The sequence below is a fragment of the Labeo rohita genome, unplaced genomic scaffold (genome assembly GCF_022985175.1).
Source record: "Labeo rohita strain BAU-BD-2019 unplaced genomic scaffold, IGBB_LRoh.1.0 scaffold_503, whole genome shotgun sequence".
NCBI classification, from domain to species: domain Eukaryota; kingdom Metazoa; phylum Chordata; class Actinopteri; order Cypriniformes; family Cyprinidae; genus Labeo; species Labeo rohita.
In genome coordinates, this window is record NW_026129424.1 from 52,035 (window position 1) to 57,458 (window position 5,424).

Here is a 5,424-nt window from a genome sequence, read left to right on the forward strand (position 1 = left end):
AAAGCCTCGTGGATTACACCCTTCCACTACCCAACATAAATGTCTTCAAATGTAAAAGTAAGCTGTGTGTGCTGTTATTGCAGACTAGACTTACAATTACCAGTATCTACACAATAGGGGGAGGGGAAAAAAGAGCAAAAACACAATTTTTAGGCACAAAACATTTTTATTTTTACTCAAACACAAATGCACACACAGACAGACACAATGCCAACCACCATAACAACAACAACAACATCATTCACTCATGCACATACACAAACACAGTGCCAACCGTAATAACAACAACATTCACTAATTTTATTTCAATAAATTTGAAACAAGGTTGGATTTGATTTAATTAATCTCCAAATGATTGGATAATGAAGAGAAATATATGATATCTGCATTTAAATCTTGAAGCTTGCTTTCATTGCTTCAGCACGACGGCCAAACCTTCCAGAAGATGGATGTTTTCTGGGGATCATGCTGAGGGGTTTGAGGTATCTAATTTTTTTGGATGGAGGTGTGTAAGAAAGAGGAAGTGTGTCATCATGAGGGGTATGACGCCTCACATCCTCCAAAAGGTCATTCAGTCGAACAATCAAGGAGTCCAGAAATGGCTCATCCTGCAGATGGTAAGTAAGATCCGAAATTTCACGCAGTAAACTCCCACACTTTTGCCTTTTCTGTGTCTTGCTGTTGCTTTTTGGAGGATTGCTGGTGCGGTGCTGTCGCCGTCTCTGGGAGGGGTTTTACTGTCTTGGGGAGGAGGGCTGCTGACTCTGGGAGAGGTGAGACTGCTAAAACAAAATCCAAAGTAAACAGGGGGTTATCCCTGTATATCCCTCCTAATTGCTCCCAGCCCCACACCTGTACCATGCTGAAAACAGCACAGAAGTGTTTGCAAGGCAGCAGGTTCCTCTGCCAGTCTTCACATGTGCAGGAGGGCATTGTTGTGTGGGAACCAACACATATTTTGTGATAATCTGCAGTCTGGCTCTTCACACTGAAAACTCCATCCCCATGCACTGTGACATCTTCCCGGCGGTAGGACATGGTGATCCATGATGTGGTCAACCACAACACGAGGCCTGTCTCTCAGGAACAAAGGCAGCCTCTCACTGTATTTGCAGTACCTCATTTTTTTTGAGGAAAACATTTCAGGATTTCTCTCCATATAATGAACTTCTATGGTGCCCCCAAATTTGAACTTCCAAAATGCAATTTAAATGCAGCTTCAAAGGGCTCTAAATGATCCCAACCGAGGAAGAAGAAGTGTCTTATCTAGCAAAACGATCAGTCTTTTTTTATTATTACAATTTATATACTTTTTAACCTCAAATGCACATCTGTAGGGTTTAGTTCCAACCTGTTTGTAATTTTCAAAGCGGCTGTTGGTTTGATTACATTGTACAGGTGTGTAATTAGGGTAGGAAAAACTCTGCAGAACAATGTCCCTCCATGACCTAAGTTGAACTTAAGACTGGTTGCACAAAGTTAACTACACAAAAGTAACATAGTGATTAAAGGGTTAGTTTACCAAACTATTTAATTTCAATCAGTATTTACTTTGTTGTTTGATCCTTGTGATTTTCCCCCTTTACACAAGAGGTGAATATCAGTCAGTGGACTTTCAGAAGCATCATCAAATAATGTCATGAAGCTCCTGAAAGTCAGACTCCATTGACTAATATTGTATGAACAGAAAACAGAATAATAAAAAAACATGATTGAACAACATGAAGGCAGTTAAATAATGACTGAATTTATATGTTTAGGTGAAGTAACCTTTTAAGTCCCCAAATAAAAACTGTATGAAATGTATGTATGCATTTATATTATAGTAGTACCTTGAAGAAATAAACAGCTTTAGAAAACAGTAAGAAAATAAAACAGAAGCTTTATAGAGAAGACTGGCAGCAGGGATTCCAGAGATATTCCGTTAAATTACAGGAAATCACCATTTCTCAAAATTACAAGCAAAAACTGTAAAAATACAGAACAAACTTTATGGTCAAAACTCATTAAATTACAGTATATTATTGTTGATAATATACAAAAATTATGTTAAATTACATAGAAAAACAGTCAACTTTCAGGTTAATTGCCATAAATTTAAGGTTTTAATTAGTTATTTTATAGAACTGATCTGTCCATCTACAGTAATTTACTTTTAAACTACCGTTTTTCCATGTACAATAACTAAGAAATAATTTATAAAAATGCAGTAAACACATATTTTTTAAAGGATTAATCCTTATTTTTACAGAAAAATTAAAAGGTATTTAGAAGTTATTTTATGTCTACCTGGAATAATTTTGTTAAAATACAGATATTAACTACAATAATCAAGAAATGTTGCATAAAAATGTTGTAAATTCATAATACAAAGACAATGTCTGTAGATATACATTTTAATCATTCATTTTCCAGAAATATTACAGTTTAAAATGTTTGGACAGTAGAGAAAACAGCACAGTACTTAGAAATACATAAAAACAACAGCAACATTTTCAGCCAATTTCTGTAAAATTAACAACATATTCTACAGTCACAGTATTACAAAAGCATTGTATGTCAAGTTAAATGAATAATAAAATTATAGGAAACACGTTTAGTACATAATTTAGAACATGCAAAAATACCTACATACAAGAGACAACTGCTGTATACCTGTATACATTTACAATGACATTTTATCCAAAGCAACATACAATATCCCAGTTAGTCTAACACAGTAGACATAGCAGTTTTTTAATAAACAGAAAGTGTTAGTATTAAAGGGATAGTTTCTGTGTATATGACTTTCTTCTTTCAGACAAACACAATCAGAGTTATATCAATAAACACCCTGGCTCTTCCAGGCTTTATAATGACAGTAAATGGCTGCCATGAGTTTGAAGCTCAAAAGTGCATCCATCCTTCATAAATGTACTCTACATAGTTCCAGGGGGTTAATAAAGGCCTTCTGAAGTGAAGCATATTTTACACTTTTTAAAGTAAAAAAAAAAAAAAAAAAAAAAAATAATAATTTGCTTCCGGCAAAATGCTACGACATGACATGCTAAGCTACAATCCTACATCATGCAAGTTATGTTTAAGTTGACTCTGTATGGCTGTTTGACCTGAACATTAGTTATTTTACTTTATAAGGTGTAAAATATGCTTCGCTTCAGAAGGCCTTTATTAACCCACCGGAGCCATGTTGAGTTTGTTTATGATGGATGGATGCACTTTGAGCTTTAAACTCATAGCAGCCATTCACTGCCAATTTAAAGCCTAAAAGAGCCAGGATGTTTATTGATATAACTCCGATTGTGTTTGTCTGAAAGAAGAAAGTCATGTACACATACAATGGATTGAGGGTGAGTAAATCATAGGCTCATTTTGATTTTTGGGTGAACTATCCCTTTAATTGGTCAAGTGTTCATGAAAAAAAAAAAAAAAAATTTTAGCCATTTTTTAGTTAGGAGTTAGGCAGTTTATTACAACAGCGACAAACAGTCAAAGTAAAGGTCTGTGAAAGTGAATTTGTACCTCTTTGTGATGTGATGTGAACGGCTACTGGCAACCAGTGCAAAGTGATGATTTGTGTGACGTCACTCTCTTCAACTCATTAAAGACTCCACTCAGTGCCATATGCTGGATTAGTTGCAGAGGCTTGGTAGGACTTGCTGGAAGGTCTACTAAGAGAGAAGTACAGTAGTCCTGTTTAGAGAAAATAAGAGCTTGGACAAGCAGTTCTGTTGCATGCCCCATAAGGGCAAATCTGCAGGATCGGGCCACTGCAATGTGGTCAATGAAGTTCATATGTGTCCACTGTAACACCAAGGTTGGGCTGGCTGAAAACATGAGCAGTTCTGTCTTGGCAAGGTTGAGTTGATGGTCATTCAACATTCAGCAAGGCATTTCTGTTCAGAGATGGGAGCAGTAACCATCAGAAAATCCAGCTGAAATGAAAGGGAGAGATGTGTGTCACTACAATAGCAGTAATATGAAAAGCCATGTTTCTGAATGACAGACCCAATTATTTTAAACTCTAGGCCCAAATGACATGTTTTAATGGTCCTAGTTAATCCAAAAATTAATGTAAACATTCAAAAATGTTCAATATCAATAACAATACTTTGATTTCAATACTGGTTCCTGCATTTTAAAGCCCTTGATGCCTTGCCACAGCCAGTGACCAGCACTTGATTTGGGCACATAAAGCATTCTGACATTTAATACTTAAAACAACGAGACATTTTTTGATACTTAATAGTTGAGGCAATTTGGTGAGTGCCTAAAAAGTATCAAAAAACGATACCCAGCCCTACCCAAAGTTGAAAATGATCTTGTTTTACTCACCCCCATGCATTCCAAGATGTCTTCTGCAAATCACTTTTGGAGTCCAAGATCTGTTGAGGCATAAAATGCATCTAAGTGGGTATACCAACATTATGATTATTCAAAAATGTAATGTAGAAAGCATAAAGGTAACACTAGGGTTTAACTATAAACTTTTGCTTCTGCATAAAATGACAATGATTGTCAAACAATAAAATTCACAGACATCTTTTCATGCAGCCGTTTTACACTGATTTTAATTACACTGATGGTTAATTTATTCACCCCTTACCACATAGAAACTGAAAATTATACACAAAAAAAACATTTTAAAAAGAAAGAAACAAACAGCTACATGAAAAGAAAATACAGAATTTGTTGTATTATCATATGGCAGATTTAACAATAATAATAATAATAATAATAATAATAATAATAATAATATCAATAATAACCAAAGTTCCACACCTGAATTGCCATGCTTATCTGCTGTAGATCTCCACAGTCTTTCCAAGCGACCTGAAACAAAAAATAATAATTTAATACTTTGTATTTCATTCAGACATTACAGCCTATACTGAGACAATGATCTGGAAGCTGAGCAGGAAAGGTTAACAGTGATGTTTTGGTCCACCATGTGACTTTAGCTCAATTTATAGAAAGTAAACTTATATTACTTACTTTGACTTAGCTGCATCATATTACTACCTACAGTAGCAGTGTAACTGTCCAGGATGGATGCAGTTTTCATAATCAACGATCCCATATGTAATGACAGTTTACTCAGCCTCAGGCCTCAAGATGTGCGTTTCATTCCTAATCAGAACACAAAGATTATAACAATTATTATTACTTATAAGATAAAAATATGTACTTACACGTGCATAATATAGATGTACACGAGCAAATGCGCCCAGAATGTGAATGCAACGCTTTTTAATTGCAAGTAAGATTGAGCGTTTTCCCATAGAAAACCCATTACAAAACACTTAACACATTAGTGACAATGGAGGACCAAATTCTGAGTACTTTCACGTTCGTCTACCACGAAAATGAAACCAGACCAAACTACAACTTTCGGGGGACGTTTTATTCAGGTGTTAAAATAACGTA

At 35.3% G+C, this 5,424-nt stretch overlaps 1 long non-coding RNA gene across 1 annotated transcript; it reads right to left on the minus strand.

Moving 5' to 3' along the window:
* Window positions 1-3,479: 3,479 nt before the first annotated feature.
* Window positions 3,480-4,818, minus strand: LOC127160952 (uncharacterized). The gene is made up of 3 exons (XR_007826894.1): window positions 4,780-4,818; window positions 4,333-4,382; window positions 3,480-3,932 (listed from the first exon to the last, which is right to left on the minus strand). It is a non-coding gene; the product is annotated as an uncharacterized LOC127160952 (long non-coding RNA).
* Window positions 4,819-5,424: the final 606 nt, after the last annotated feature.